General features: G+C 37.4%; 1 long non-coding RNA gene and 1 pseudogene across 1 annotated transcript in view; one reads left to right on the forward strand and one right to left on the reverse strand.

Annotated features, from left to right (window-relative positions):
* Nucleotides 1-17,558, reverse strand: part of LOC147823723 (uncharacterized) — a 115,371-nt gene that overhangs the window by 97,037 nt on the left and 776 nt on the right. The window lies entirely within an intron of this gene.
* On the forward strand, nucleotides 1,830-10,265 carry LOC147823724 (programmed cell death protein 10 pseudogene; annotated as a pseudogene).

Here is a 17,558-nt window from a genome sequence, read left to right on the forward strand (position 1 = left end):
TACTGTTTAAACTCTTCAATGAAATTGAAAAGGAAGCAATACTCCCAAATTCATTCCTAGAAGCAAACATCACCTTGATCCCCAAAGCAGAGAAAGACCCAACTGAAAAAGAGAACTATAGGCCAATCTCACTAATGAACATAGATGCAAAAATCCTTAATAAGATAATGGCAAACAGAATGCAGAAGATCAGCAAGAAGATCATACACCCTGATCAAGTGGGATTCATCCCAGCGATGCAGGGATGGTTCAATATATGAAAATCAATTAATGTAATACACTATATCAATAGAGCCAAGGACAAAAACCATATGATTATCTCCATAGACCCAGAAAAAGCATTTGACAAAATCCAACATGCATTTATGATAAAAACCCTACAAAAAATTGGAATAGATGGTCTTTACCTCAAACTGATAGAAGCCATCTATGAAAAACCAACAGCCAATATCATACTAAATGGTCAAAAACTGAAATCCTTCACACTCAAATCAGGAACAAGACAAGGATGTCCACTATCACCACTCTTGTTCAATATAGTTCTGGAAACATTAGCCATAGCAATTAGACAAGAGAAAGAAATAAAAGGAATAAAGATAGGTAATGAAAATGTCAAATTGTCATTATTTGCAGATGACATGATACTCTATATAGAAGACCCCAAGAACTCCACCAAAAGTCTTCTAGACTTAATAACCAAATTCAGTCAAGTAGCTGGTTACAAGGTCAACACACAAAAATCAATAGCTTTCCTCTACACCAATGACAGACTCACTGAGAGAGAAATAGGGCAATAATTCCTTTCACAATAGCATCCAAAAAACTGAAATACCTAGGAATCATCCTAACAAAAGAAATCAAAGACCTCTTCTCTGAAAACTATGGCACTCTGAAAGAGAGATTGAAGATGCTATCAGAAAATGGACAGACATCCCCCGCTCCTGGGTAGGAAGGATTAATATAGTGAAAATGGCCATACTTCCAAAACTGCTATATAGATTTAATGCAATTCCAGTTGAGATCCCAGCAGCATACTTCATAGACCTTGAGAAAACAATCCAAAAATTCATTTGGAGCAAGAAGAGACCCAGAATAGCAAAAGCAATTCTAGGTAACAGAGACATGGCAGGGGGTATCACAATCCCCAACCTGCAACTATACTACAAAGCTACTGTGATAAAAACAGCATGGTACTGGCAAAGAAACAGACTTGAGGACCAGTGGAACAGATTAGAAGATGCAGAAACAACGCCAGACACACTCAGCCATCTCATCTTCCATAAAGGAGCCAAACACCCTCACCTCTTTAATAAATGGTGCTGGAAAAATTGGGTTTCAACTTGCCAAAGATTAAAACTAGACCTATATCTCTCACCATGCACTAAACTAAAATCAAAATGGATTAAAGATCTAAATATTAAAATAGAAACTCTGAACCAGTTGGAACAGAGGTTAGGTAGAACCCTTGAAGACATTGGTGTAGGAGATTTTATGAACAAAACCTCAGTTGCCCATGAACTAGCACAAACAATCAACAAATGGGATCTCTTCTTATTAAAAAGCTTCTGCACAGCAAGGGAAACCACCAGCAGTATGAAGAGACAACCCACAATGTGGGAAAATATCTTCACCTGCTCTTCCTCAGACAAAGGTCTACTATCTCGAATCTATAAAGAACTTAAAAAGATCAGACCTCCCAAATTTAAAGACCCAATCCAAAAATGGGCATCTGAAATGAACAGACATTTCTCAGACAAAGAAGTAGAAATAGCAAATAAATACATGAAAAAATGTTCAACATCACTGGTCATTCGAGAGATGCAAATGAAAACAACGCTGAGATTCCACTTCACTCCAGAAAGAATGGCTGCTATCATGAAATCAACCAATAACAAATGCTGGTGGGGCTGTGGGGAAAGAGGAACCCTGCTCCACTGCTGGTGGGAGTGTAGACTGGTGCAACCACTGTGGAAATCAGTATGGAGATACCTCAAAGAACTAGGACTGGAAGTCCCATTTGACCCCGCTATTCCCCTCCTGGGTATCTTCCCCAAAGAATTAAAAAAATCATACCACAGTGATATATGTGCACCCATGTTCACAGCAGCACAGTTTGTAATAGCTTAAACTTGGAAACAGCTCAAATGCCCATCAACTGGAGACTGGATAAAGAAAATGTGTTTTTTTTATAAAATGGAGTACTACTCAGCCATAAAAAATGAGAAATTAGAGACATTTATAGCTAAGTGGATTCACATTGAGGCAATACTCTTAAGTGAAATAAATAGGACACACATGTGTAAATACCAAATAGTTTCTCTGGTGTGAGAAACTGAAAGTGTAAATAAGGACTAAATGTATAATAGGTAATGTGAAATAGGAAGAAAAGCGGCAAAGGGGAAGGAAGTGGGAGGGCTAAGGGAAAGGATAGAAGGGAATGGGATTAATATGAGAAAATGGAAAAATAGGAACAAAATCTTTGTAAATAGGGAGGACTGGAGGGGTTGAAGGGAGGGCTGGGCAAGGGTGAAAAATAAGAACCAAGAGAGACTATGTAAAGGTGCAAATTTCCAATGATGAATGTCATTATATTCTATACCTAAAATGTACCAATGATTAGAATGAATAATTGATAATTTAAAATAGGAAGAAAAGGTCCAAAGGGGTAGGGGTAGTGGGAGGGGCCAGGGAAAGGAAAGAAGGGAAAGGAAAAAATGATGAGAAATGGAAAAAATGGAAATAAAGTCTTTGTATATAAGGAAGGGTGGAGGACGTGAAGGGAGGGCTAGGAATGGGGAAAAAATAAGAACCAAGATGCATTATGTAAAGGTACAATTCCCAATGAGAAATGTAATTGTGTTGTATACCTACAATGTACCAATAAAAGAATTTAATACAAAAAAAAAAATAACATCACGCACAATTAGGAATATAAAGAAACAGGAAATTGTTGTCCATGGTCAACAGAAATAGTTCCAAAGGTAGTTCATACAAAAAAAGAAATATTGCAGTGAATGAAGATTCTCCTGCATTTTAGCACTGCTTTTTCTATTGTAGTTGGCTTTTGAATGAGGATGACAATAGAAGAGATGACCACTTCCATGGTTTCTATGCCTCTCTATGCAGTCATGTACCCTGTGTTTAATGAATTATATCAAGTAAATCTGTCTGCAGCTCAGACACTGAGAGCCGCTTTCATTAAGGCTGAAAAAGAAAATCCAGGTCTAAAAAAAAAAAAAAAAAATCCAGGTCTCATACAAGACATCATTATGAAAATTTTAGAGAAAAAAAGTGTAGAATTTAACTTCACAGAGTCTCTTCTTCATTTGGCAGCTGATGATGTAGAAGAGTGTATGATTGAACGACTAGAGCCAGAATTCCCCAGGACCTAAATGAAAAGGCACAAGGACTTAAACAAATTCTCAGTAAGATCCCAGATGAGATCAATGACAGAGTGAGGTTTCTGCAGACAATCAAGGATATAGCTAGTGCAATAAAAGAACATGATACAATGAATAATGCCTTAAAGAAATACCAATACCAGAACCACAGGGCACTTGAACACCAAAATAATTTGCAAAGTACTCCAAAAGTTTCAGTGATACTCTGAAAACGTATTTTAAAGATGGCAAGGCAATAAATGTGTTCATAAGTGCCAACCAACTAATTCATCAAACCAACTTGATACTTCAGACCTTCAAAACTGTGGCCTGAAAGTTGTATATGTTAAAAGACGTACTTCTCTGTGGCAGTATTAAGCTGCCTTTATCTGTAAATTTTAAAGTTTGACTACACCATATTTTTGTAAAATGTAGCTTAATCATAATCTCACACTGAAATTATAAGCCAAAAGAATTTATGCCTTAATGTGTCATCATATAACATTCCTTAAAAGAATAGTAAATATTGGTGTTTGTTTCTGACATTTTAACTTGAAAGCGATATGCTGCAAGATAATGTATTTAACAATATTTGGGGGCAAATATTCAATAGTTTACATCTGTTTTAAAAACCTGGCAAATAAGGACTTAAAAAAAACTGGCAAGTAAGAACTTTAAAATTAAGAAATACTCCTAAAACTCCTCTGTCTCTGCTCTTCCCTTGTCTTCACATCACTTAGAAAGACACAACTTAATATTGTTAAAAAATAGTGTGAACTGTGGAGCCAAGCTCCCTGGGTACAAATCCCAGCCCCAAAACTTAGTATTTAGCATTGGGGAACTTAACTTAATCTCTTCCTGCTCAAGTCTCCTTATCTGTAATACATGTAATACTATTTATTTTAGAGAATTATTATAAGGACCATATAGGAACATTTCTGAAGTGCCTCACAATTCCTAAGTGGTGCCAACTTACTTGGGTTCCTATACCCTATTCCTAGCATACACAAGAGTAATATAAGTATTTTTTAAGTAAATCTCTCTCCTAAGTAGAGAATCCTTGAAAGAATAGGAAAATATAATGTTGCATGAAATAAACCAGACACAGAAGCTTAAATACTGTATAGTAGCTCTCATTTGAGCAAAATACAAAGAACACAATAAAGGATGGATAGAAGGCAACAAAGGGATAGATCTCTTGCAAATGGAAAGGAGTCCAAGAGAACATGGGTGAGAGGAGAGAGAAGGGGACAGGAAAATAAGTGCAAAGATTGCCATGTACAGGAACCTAATAACCTCAGTGAATGTCATACACATGAGATAATAAATAATATCAACAAGAATGAAAATGGGGAATGGGATTTAGAGAAGAGAGGGAAATGGGAGGGAAGGGGATTAAAAGAAAAAGAACTAAGCTGTATTATGTACACATACCTACTCCTTACGATGATTGTAAACTGCATGTACTGCAAACATGTACTAATGAAAAGATTTAAAAAATAATTCCTTTCTCTTCCTCCCCCCTCTCTCAATCCCTCCTATCTTTCTGCCTGCCTTCCTCTCATTCTCTCAACAAACATTTACTGGACACCTTCGATGTACCAGGGACTATTTTAGGCTGGTGATTATATTTGAATTAGAAAAGCACTGTCACTACTTCTTGCAATATAATGTAACAAATCAATACTTGAACAAGAGGAGAAGGTAGAAATGCAAGGTGTTCTGTGTACCTTTGAAAGGAAATAAAGTAAGAAATTTACTTATCAGAGTACACAATGAACTGGCTATTTTTATTAGAAAAGTTGAGAGTTTCAAGTGTTACTATGGTTAATTTGAGAGTCTGGCTGTAGTCAACTCTAGTCACCAGGGGGCAGAAGTATCCAGCTCTAAATTCTTGCAATTAGTCTTGAGTTAAGACCATGCTAAGGAAAAATGCTTCTGACTTTATATATGAGATCTTCAATTTCTTTAGCTGTACAATTGGTGCAGCATAGAAAAAAATGATTATTGGTATTGTGTTGAAATTGGTATATTAGAATAAATTTCTACTGATTATGACTGGTGATTTTGTTGTCTTACAAGGATTGGCCTCTTGGAATTTCAGGTAACAAAAACTTTTGCCTTTATGTTCAGCAGATATTCTCATTTGAGGACAGATATGGAGAAACAAAAAATATATTCTGTTCAGGTATCAGACATCCCTGAGTTTTCACTTAAGAAATTTGCAGAGAATAGGCTAAAGTCCCAGCCTCAACAGTCCACTGCTTTCAAGGACTGTGGACATTATAGGGCATGTTCAGACTGATAGCAGCTAAGCCAGAGGAAACACCTTGCTCTCTCTCTTCTCATGGCTTTCTGCACTCTCAATTTTACAACAGGGGCCATGCATTTCTAGAAGTAAGACCCAACTCAGAACTTTGCCTAAAAGTTGTCTTATAGGTTTCCAGGGAACTCACCATTCATCTCCTTATTTGCTAATTGTCTTATAAAAGATACATTTTGTTTTATATTTTATATATATATATATTTTTTTGGTACCAGGGATCAAACTCGGGTCCTTGCACTTGTGAGGCAGGCGGCAGAAGCACTGAGCTAAATCTCCGGCCCTATTTTATAATATTTTACATAAAATATTTTTATATTTTATTTATAAAATATAAATTATCATCCAGCACTTGTTGTAATGCTTTCTGTAGTTTTTGTGTGCTTTATTTCTGTTTTTGGTACCAGGGATCAAACTCTGGTCCTTGCACTTGCAGGGCAGGCAGCAGAACCACTGAGCTAAATCCCTGGCCTTTATTTTGTGTGTTTTAAGCTTTCCTTAAAGCAAATAGATCTGGTACAGAGAAGAATACTTTTCAATTTCCTTTTTTTTGTTTTATTTTGTGTTTTTTTTTTTTTGATACCGGGGATCGAACTCAGGACCTTGAGCTTGTGAGGCAGGCACCGGAACCACTGAGCTAACTCCCCAGCCCTCAATTTCCTTTTTTTTGTCTTAGTCCTGAGTATTATATCTTTAATATTTAAAAAAAATATGTGTTCAAGCAAGGCTGAAGGGTGTAGCTTAGTGGTAGAGTACTTGCCTAGCATGTGTGAGGCCTTTGGTCTGATCCCTAGCACCAGAAAAAAAAAATACATGTTCAGTTTTTAAAAAATGACTCATACAGTACATGGCTGTGTTGGTTACCTTTTTGTTGCTGTGACAGAATAACTGAGAAAAACAACTTAAGGGAGAAGAGGTTTATTTTGGCTCATGATTTCAAAGGTTTCAGTCCATGGTCAGCTGGCTTCATTGCTTTTAGACCTGTGGCAAGGCAGAAACATCATGGTGGAGGAGCAAGGCAGAGGAAAGAGCTAGAGAGAAAGGGGTGGGGACAACATATAGTCCCCAAGTGGATGTCTCAGTGAGCTACTCTCTTCAACTAGGCCCTACCTCCTGCTTCCATCACTTCCTGATAATGCCATCAAATTATGATTTCATGGATGCATTGAAGAAACTGGAGCCCTCATGATCCAGTCTCTTCCCAGAAAGCCCATCAGCTGCCAACTAGGCCTTTGACATATGAGTTTTTGGGGAGCATTTCAAATTTAAATCATAACAATGGTTAAAAGTAAAACTCATATGGTATCCCATCAACCAGTGTTAATGCTTTGCTATGTATCTTTGTGGTCTTCTTGTCTTTAAGAAAAATGGAATCATCACACTGCTTATGGAAGAATTGCTTATGGCAGACTGAGAGTTCACTCCCAGTATTCCACCTTTGTTTCTGAGTAGTAACATCACAATAATAGCTTAGCACATGATCACGCAGGCTGGTGTAGCCATGTGACTTAAGTTCAAGCCAGGGAATACATGTGTAATAATGTGGAAAATCTAGCAAATTCCCTGAAAGAAGGAGCACATACTTCCTTTTTTCCCCCTTCATCCTGCTAGCTACTAGGCAAATGTGGAGGAAAAAAAATATGTAGATGTGATTGGTAGCAAAATTCAGCCTCTCCAAGACCTGGAATTCAGACACTAGAAAATAATAATTTGTTGAAGGAAAAAAAGAAATAGATTGCCAGGAATGAAGAAGGAAATAATAAGAAAATTGGGAAGCTACAGAGATGTTGGAAAAATGGTCCACAATGCAGAGGAAAAAGAAACAATTTGTATGATCTCCCTGGCTTTCAAGGCTTGTGGGCAGGGGAACCAAGCTCCCAAGAAACAAGGTAAATGCTCAGAGCTGAGAGAGCTGGGAAGAAATGGTAGCAGAGCCCACGGCCCATGTGAACTGCAAAAACAGAATGGGTGTCCTCATTTGAGTGAGGCAAAGTACTAACAAAATGATAAAAGATGGATAGAAAGGGACAAGGGAATAGATATCGTCCAATAGAGGGGGAAGGGGGAAGATGTAATATGTACATGTAACCACTCCCCAAGATGATTGCAAACTGCATGCACTGCAAACATGTACTAATAAAATTAAATTTTACAAAAAACCAGCATGGGATTTTACTCCAAGTAGACTTCTTCCACACAGCAAGCAACATCCAGAGAGGGTTTCAAGCATGTGTGCCCATAATATCACCAGAGAGGGGTTGATCAGGAGCCACTTTGGGAAGGGATTATTTAAATCTAGAACTCAGAACAACTAAAAAACAACTTCACTTCAGGACTCGCCCAAAGCCAATCCATGGGGCATCAATGAGGAAGACAGCAAAAGCTACATGGCTAAATTATTTAAAAAGATAACAGAGGAAATTAAAAAACAGATCAATGAGGTGCTCAGTGTGCTCATAGAAAATATAACTAATCAGATAATGGAGGTAATAAAACAATCAAGGAGCTTACAGAAGACACTAAAAAGAGTTTAAGTGAGGTAAACAAAATGATACAAAACATAAATGATCAGTTGAGCAAAGAACTAGAGTCCATGAAAATATTCCCAAAAGAAATCCAGGAAATTAAAAATTATATTGAAAGTACAATAGTAGTATATTGAAAGCAGAAGTGCCCAATTTGATAACAGGATAACAGAATTAGACAACAGGGATGCTTTCAAAGACCAATTGCATGGCGATACCCTAAAAACAAGAGAAAATGAAAAATAGTCTAAGATAATTAGAACAAGTGAAAAATCAGAAGATAGCATAAAGACCTTTGAAAAATCTGTATATAGGATCAGAGATTTAGCTCAGTGGCACTGTGCTTGCCTTGCAAGCACAAGGCTCTGAGTTCAATCCTGGTAGCAAAAAAAACCCTGTATACAGAAATAATAGCAGAAAACTTTCCAAATATTGAGAAAGAATTAAACATACAGGTAAGTGAGGCATATACAACCCCAAATAGCCATGATCAAAAGAGAACCTCTCCATGGCACATCATAGTCAATATATACCAGAAGCCCAACAAAGGGGCAGAATCTTAAAAGCTCTTAGAGAAAAGGAGTGAATCCTTGTAAAGGTAAACCCATTAGAATTACAGCAAACTTCTCAACATGAACTTTAAAGGCCCAGAGACCTTGAAGTAAAGTGTTTCAAGCCCTAAAAGATAAGTTTGCAACCCAGACCTATATATCCTGCAAAACTTTCTTTCAAAATTGATAAAGAAACATCATATTTCCTAGAAAATAAGAACAAGCTGGAAAATAATTAGCATTGAAAACTAGAGATCAAAAACACCAGCCTTGGGCTGGGGATTTAGCTCAGTGGTGCCACTGCCTGCCTCAAAACCACAAGGTCCTGAGTTTGATCCCCAGTACTGGGAAACAACAACAACAACAACAACTAAAAAAAAAACCCAAAAATGCCAGCCTCAATCAGCCTGTCATTGTCTTACCTGCCTTACATAGCAGCACTGAGCAAGAGAATAGTGATGACAGGTGTTATGGCTTGGATCTGGATGTCCTCCTCAAGGCCTCATGAACTCATAGGTGAGGCTTTTCGGGTGGATCTAGGGTGTGTGAATATGGATCAAGGGTGTGTGGTGACCAAATTAGTCCACGGACTGGTTAAGCATAGTTCTGGGTATGGATAATGGGAAAGCTCACCTGGATGTGGGTGACACCAACAAATTGCTTATAGTCTGAATGGAATAAAAGGGAAAAGGAAGATTGCTGCTGCTACCTACTGCTTACCATGCTATGGACTGTTTCTTCTCCACTATGACCTTTGCCATGCTGCCCTGCCTTGGAACCAGCTGACTGTGGGCTGAAACCTCTATAGACTGAGAGCTAAAATAAACCTTTCCCTCTTTAACTTGCAGGTGTCAGTTATTTTGTCCTAGCAATGAGGAAGTGACTAAGACAGCAGATAAGGCATTTTCAAGGCTGATTATTTTCCAGCTAGGTCTTTTTTGGGGGAAAGGGGATGAAGTGTTTCCATGACAAAGAACACTTCAAGAAATTCATGACCACCAAACCAGCACTACAAGAAATTCTTAAGGATATCCTAGAAAAAGACAATGAAGCCAACAATGCCAAACATAAAATTTTTTTAAAAAAAACAACATAAAAACCCCCAAAGAGAATGAATATACTAGGTAGGGTGAGTAAGCAAAAGGTGTGAAGGGAAGAAATCAGCAACAGGAAAATCATGCAATAACAGGAGTAAGTCAATACCTTTCAGTAATAACTCTCAGTGTGAATGTTCTCAACTCCCCAATTAATAGACTGGCAGAATGGATCAAGAAGCAAAACTCAGCAAAAAATATGCTGTACACATGAGACATATTTAGTAAACAATACTACAATTAAAACAACATTCCATACAAGAAAAAAGCATGAGAACCTATCCTAATTTCAAAGTGAATTTCAAGCCAATACTGACTAGAAGAGCATAGGCTTGATCTTGGGCTTCCAGCCTCCAGAACTGTGATAAAGTAAATATCTGTTGTTTAAGCCACTCAGTTCATGTTACTCTGTTATAACAGCCTGAGCTGATATATTCTGTGGCTGATATGCTACTCAAACTACAGAATACATCCTTCACCAATGGAATTCATTATGACTCTGGGAAGTTCAGAGTACTCTGGGCATTGAGAGATAACTCTATTACAATTTAGTTTCTGAAAGGAATGCAGCAACTCTTGATATGAGGTGTTATCTGTGTAACACCTTGAAATTCATTTATTCAATAAATATTCATTAGTATATGTTATGTGTGCTAGTCACTGGAGATGCAGCATGAAAGAAAACAGTCAGAGGTGGTGCTACTGGACTTGTATTCTAATTGAAGAGAACAAGAAATGTAGCCGTTGTGCCTGGCATCTTTAACATTAGGCTACAAACTCATCTCCCTCTACACTGGTGAAAAATCCTCAGAACTAATGGATCACCATATAAAGAAACTGTCATATTCCCCCACTGCTTCTTTTAAAGAAGTGAAAAGAATCTGAAGGTTGTCTAAAGTCACGGCAGAAAAGGGTGCAGCAAAGAGCCTAGGCTCTTCTGCCCTGGGTGCGCATTCCTTTTTCTCCTATTCCCTCCTGCCCCAGTTTAAACTCATCAGGAAAAATAAAAACTAGAGGCTTTGGTCCCACCTGCAATACAGGCTACTAGACCAGGTAACCGATATCTTACAGGACTCTGTGCTCATAGACTTAAATAACAAGATACCTGGATTAATTACAAATTGTGTTCAGTTGTTTCTAATAGAGACCCACCTGTAGTGATAGATGAGGGCTAACGTTCCTGCATAATGGAAGATCAGGGAAATAGGTAGTCAGGAGCTAACAAAACTCTGCAAAGTCTCAGAAGATAGCCTTTTTTCTCCATTATTCTTGACATGAGGTTTCTACCTCTAAGATCACAGGATGGCTGCTTGGCAGGCATCACATCTGTTTTCAAAGTAACAAACAGAAGGAAAGGCAAACAGGCCAAAACTATTCTGCAGCCAAGTTTTTCAAAGTCCTAGCTACCTACTTCTTCTTATATCTCATTGGCCAGAATTTATTTGCATTAGGTCTCTCCGAAGAGAAAGAAACAATGGGATGTATGAAAGAGGACTTATTAGGGAAATGGGTTTACAGGATCATGAAGACTGAGTGGTCCCTTGATAGGCTTTTCCCAAGCTGAAGAGCTGAAGATGTTGGTAGAATGGCTCAGTCCAAGTCCAGCAACCTGAGAACCAGGAAAGTTGGTGGTGTAGCCCCCAGTCTAAGACCAAAGGCCTTTGTGCAAGTTCTGATACCCAAGAGCGGGAGAGAAAAGCATCCCAATCCAGAAAAGAGAAAGAACATGGGAGTTGCCTTCTTTTCCATCCAGGACCCCAGCCAACTGGCCCATTTTGATGGATGGTCTTCTACACACAGTCTGCCAGCTCCTGTGGCAGTCTTATCTGGAAATACCCTTAAATCCAGAAACCCTGCTTCAGCAACCATCTAGATATCCCTCAATCCAGATAAACTGACACCCAAAATTAACCATCTTATTATATGCACAGAAGGCTAGAAAATGTAATTTTCTACTTGGGCAACTGACTGATCTAAATAAAAGTGGATTTATATTGCTAAGAAAACAACCTCAGAATTTTTTCCATTTTCAGCATTCAGATCAGAGTTCAGGTTCTCTGGGTGATGTACTGTTTTCTCCATCAGGTCTGTTTGAGACTTCCTCGTTAAAGAGATCTATCAACTAAAAGACAAGCTATGTAATGTACAATAGTAAAGAAAAAAACAAAACTATGACAAAAACTCTTCCTGGGAAATTAATTGTTCAAAGTATCTACAGGTGGGGCTGGGGATTTAGCTCAGTGGTTCTGCCACCTGCCTTGCAAGTGCAAGGTCCTGAGTTCAATCCCCCGTACCAAAAAACAAAAAACAAAGTATCTACAGGTAAGAGGATCAAAGACTCTTCCCTGGCAGTAAAATCAGTTTCTTTGTTGGCTCATCTGGCCCCTGTGGTCTTGCTGTGTGAAAAGATTTCCCTTGTCTCTTGCACTTTGAAGCTCCCAGCTCTCCACTATAAAGAGGTTGTTTCTTGCCCCTTACCCTTCAGGGCTATATTTTAGAAGGATAATGAGGAAGTGGCTCTTCCTTGGTGGCCTGTGCAGCTTTCACAGCCCACTTTTTGCTGGTGTAAGTTGGGGAGCAAAGTGGCTGTTTTAGGGTTTAACAATGTCAGTTTCTACAAGTAGATTTGTTTGGTAATCGAGTTTTGTAAAACCTAAGTAGGTTTCTGGTCTTTTTGCTTCTGTTCAATTCCACAATGGAGTACCTACAGCTAAAAATATTTCCAAGAGCAGGAGTGGCATCTGGGAATCCCTAGGGATTCAGAAATACAGAAAGCAAGCAAATGATTATTTACCCCTGGGGAAGGAAAAGGAAAAACAGAGGCAACCCAGAGAAATGAGAATAAAGAAAACAGCAAGGATAAATATAGAAATTAATGATAGGAAAATGTTAAAATAAAAAGTTAACAAAATAAAACCAATACCTGTTCTTTTGAGAGGATAATTGATAGGCTCTTCTTCTCAACTGAGTCACTTTTTCCCTGACTGGTGTTCATTTGGTTGTTTTAAACCCTTAACTATTTGGTAAGTGAATGAGTGATTGAGTGAGTGAATCCTGTAACTAAGATAAGATTTATGTCTTTAAATTTTAAGAACTCAACTATGAAAATACAGCAAAGTTGATTCTGACAGATTTTGCTTATTTTTGTGGTGTTTCTGTGTAGGGTATTGGGTCTGTGGAGATTTCTACTCTACCATTTGACTGAGGCCTTGCCAATATTTTTAAAATGAAATTAGCTTCTCCAAAATAGCTTACAATGAAACTCCATTTAGTAAGGGAAAACATTCATTGGATACTCTGGGCTCTGTATTAAGAGGATAAGGAGCTAATACTTCTCAAACACCAGTCATGCCCTGTGCTAGGAATTTTACAGTAATTTCACTGATCCCAAGAAGAATTTATAGTTGTGAATCAAGCTTTATTTGAAAGTTGTTCAAAGCTTTGAGATATGTACTTCAGGTCTACACCATACACCACATAGAGTTGTTTTCACAATGGCTTGTATTTTTATAGATGAGGTCTTAAAATTTGAAGACATAAGATCTCATTTTAGTCACAGGATTTGCTCACTCACTCACCAAATATTTCTTAAAGGAAGGAGGCAACTATTTGGGAAAAGATGTATTGTGCCAGGTATATGGAGGACCATACTTACATGAAGTATAACCTTTTGGTTCTTTATTGTAATAGCTTTAAAAACATAAAAATGTTTATTATATGTGGTAAAGCACATCAAAATTGGTCCCTGTTGTGTGGAATGGCAGTAGCAATGAAGAATGAAGGACCAGGTTTTTGACAAGGCAGCGATCTTTAATATAAAACTTTAAAAATTTTTTTTACTGAAATTATTTTGTGAGTCACTACTAGAATGCAAATAATGCACAAATGCATGTTATAAAAAACAACAAACTGATCTCCAATGCGTTTTGTTTATCCTAGATGCCCATGTTCACATCATGTGAGATGAAACTGACCATGTAAATGAAGCACCTAATATTAGCTGTTTGGACCAGGGGTATGACCTGTTTCAATGGCAGTTGACTACTATTCTTTTCAGTGACCTAGGAGGTAGTCCCAGAAACAGTCCACTTACATAGATATGCTACTTAGGTTCTTTCTCTGTAGATATCTGAATGTGATACGTTAAGAGAAAGCACATAATGGGTAGAGTAGAGAGGCAAAAGCTAAACAGAGACAAAAGAAAAGCAGCAGATACCACGAGGTAGCAGAAGAGAGGAGTAAATTAATGAGAATGGAGAAAATTGGATGAATTAGAAAGTTACAAACAAGGACAAATCAACAGAATTTGATTCATCTTAGATGCAGGAGATGAGGGAGCAGAGAGTGAAGTTTGTTAGTTTACTGATTTGGGCAATAGATGATGGTGATGACTTTCTTTGAGCAAGGCAATGTTTGAAGAGGATTAACTCATTTTCAAGGAGGAATATGAGATACCAGTGGGACTTCCAAATAAAGATGTACGTGGGCAGTTGAATGTTCATGTCTAGATCTTAGAAAAGTGCTCTAGTGTTCCAGAGTTATAAGTTTATGTATAAAGGCTTGGCATTGTGACTTTCAGAGATAGGTAGGTAACAGTTTATTTTTTATTTCCACAGTGCCAAATTCAGGAATATACTTGGATGATGCTGTGTTAGCCTAGGGAAGTTGAAAAAATTTTATTCATGTTTAAATATCCTCCATAATTTATAGTAGCTGTCATACTGTATTCTGCATAACTGAGATGGATAAACTAGACTACCCAGGTGAAGTGGGATCTACAGAAGGCTATGGATAGGACAAGTCCAGCCTTATGTATATAAGCCTAATACTATGAAAGAAAGTTTCCAGAAGGTCTGATGTTTTGTATTCCAGAGGGCTGAGTATCAGGAAGGTTTAGAAACTTACACTTTCATTTCAGCTGATAATGTAACTAATTCTTTTATGTTTCCCTTACATACGTAAACTCAAGTGGTGTCTGTGATGTGATATTTCTGTTAATCTGGACTTTTCATTGGTCTTTGTCAACATGGGGGTTATATAAGGGTAATATATACCACTATATGACCAATATATATGGGAGATATATCTATCTCTCTATATATAGATATATAGATATATGCCACTATATATCCTATGGGGGTTATATGAGGGTAATATAAGTACTAGATTGGTAGTAATTGAAGCCATCGATCTGCTAAAGATCATTCAAAATTGAATAGAACAGAAAATAGAAGTGTGGGAAACACTAATATGTAAGGAATAGGAAAAAGAAAAATTTTAAAGGAGATTGAATGAATTTTGGTAATATCTGAGGGACTGAACAATTAGAAAAGTACATAAAGTAATATTTGTGTTATGGTTTGTGTCTAGATATCCCCCCGCCAAGGCCTCATGTGGTCATAAGTAGCTTTTTCAGAGGTGGCTGAATCTAGAGTATGTGATGCTGGGGTTAAGGACATGTGATTACTAAACCAGTACACTTGATTGGTTTGGCACTGCCCTAATCCCAGTAGTCTGGATAAGATAAAAGGGGCAGAAAGACGCTGGTTCCCTTGTTGTTTTGCTACCTTAGATCCTCCATGAACTGTTGCCACTCTGCATGTGCTACTCTGCCTTGGAGCCAGGCAACTGTGGACTGAAACCTTTACAAACTGTGAGCTAAATAAACCTGTCCTCCCTTACTTGTGGGTGTAGGGTGTTTTGTCTCAGCAATGAGAAAAGTAACTAAGACAATTTGTATTTCATCATTAAACAGAGGTAGATATTTCACAATGACATTAAACACATTTTCTTATATTCTATGAATACATGGCTCATTGTTAAATGAATAAATTTTCTAAAAGATTCATAACAAGAACTAAAAAAAGGCACAGCTTTTCTAATTTTCATGTAGAAGTTTGAACATCAGGAACAAAACTCAGTGGTAATTAAATTTGTAGAAGTTAATGACAGAGTGTGAGTGATGACCATCAAACAGTTCTCTTTTACTAACACCTATTTAAAACATTTGTCTCTGGATTCAATCCCGAGCACCTGTAATAACAATAATGATAATAAAATTTAAACACTCAAAACTTACTGTATGCCAAGTATTGTGCTTTACCTGCACTGTCTCATTTAACTTCATAACTACCTCATGAGGAAGGCACTTTTATTTTCTTCTTTTACAGCAGTGGGGAAGTACATAATAAGGATGAGTGAAGATCAGAGAGTTTAAGCAATTTGATAGAGTAACCCTGGTACTAACCAAAAGAGCTGAGAATCACGTGTAGGAATTTTTGACTTCAGCGCCTGGAACTTAATTAGTATGTGATTATGCTGTGAAAACATTATTTATGGTAATAAAAGTTAAATTTATCAGGTAAATAATAATATAATTTTTATTGAAGACAAATTTTGCTGTCAGTTTTTTTCCATACCAACATACCAACATTTATAGGGTGTATGCTACAATTTTGAAAATATACAGTATATTCTCGACACACTTGAAAACAAAAATATGTATTTGAATTTTTTTTGCTAGTAATGGAGAAATGACTTTTTTGGTATGCTAACTCCTAAGTTTAGCTCATTTCTCAACTTGTAGAAAAAAATTTTTTTACCCTTGGTAACTTGGTTAATATTGGCATAAAACCATATACTGATTCTGGGAGAGTACAGTCTTTCTGGGCACATATACATAGATGGCTATTTTTATTTATTTTTTAATTTTCATCTTTTGCAGTCTTGGGGATCAAACCTACTGACTCACACAGGCTAGGCAAGTGCTCTACCACTGAGTTGCATCCCCATTTATTTTATTTTATTATTCTTTAAAGACAGTCTTGGTAAGTTGCCCAGGCTGTCTCTGAATTTGAATTTGTGATACTACTGCCTCAGCTCCTGGGTATCAAGGATTCCAAGCATGTTGTCACCAACCCAGCTACCGTCTTTTTTCTTTTTTAAAGAAAATTTCAGAATTCTAGAAATTGGTACTTGTTGCACCTTAGTAAGAAAACTTTGGCTTTTCAAATCATCGTTAAGTATTTTTTAATTAGTGAATTCTAACTACATTTCCTCAACTCTATATAACGCAGATTTGAAAGACTCTGAAGATAATTTTGAGTCAAACTACTAATAATAAAAAATTTAAATTTAAAAGAAAAGTTGTCTATATGGGGAAAGACATTGAGCAAGAGCTTGAGCAGATTACTAGACCTATTATTTGAAGATTTTTTTTTTTTTTTTTTGGTACCAGGGATCGAACTCAGGACTTTGAGCTTGCGAGGCAGGCGGTGGAACCACTGAGCTAAATTCCTGGCCCTTAAGATCCCTCCCCGCGACTGTCTGACAGATTCCATCTGAGCTTCCCCCCCTCCCCGCCACGTTTACAGGCTTTAATACATGAAGCTCACAATATAGGAACTGTCCAGCTTTTGTTTCTCATAAATTTTGTGAGGCAGGCACCGGAACCACTGAGCTAAGTCCCTGGCCCTGTTTCTCACAAATTTTGTGACACGCACAAATGACCCAAACTACTGTTCTAGGAGCTGCCTATGATTACCACATCTTTTCTTTACTTATCTGAAGGAAAAAACCGAAGTTATTTTGCTTACTGCTCAGCACCTGCAAAATGTCTTGGGGAAAAATAGACTAACTTGGATCTTTGGAGAGGCCACAGATGAAAATTTAAGCTTTTGACACAT

This window comes from Heterocephalus glaber, unplaced genomic scaffold, assembly GCF_053883595.1.
Source record: "Heterocephalus glaber isolate CG9 unplaced genomic scaffold, H.glaber_assembly_v1.0 deba00001569, whole genome shotgun sequence".
NCBI lineage: Eukaryota > Metazoa > Chordata > Mammalia > Rodentia > Bathyergidae > Heterocephalus > Heterocephalus glaber.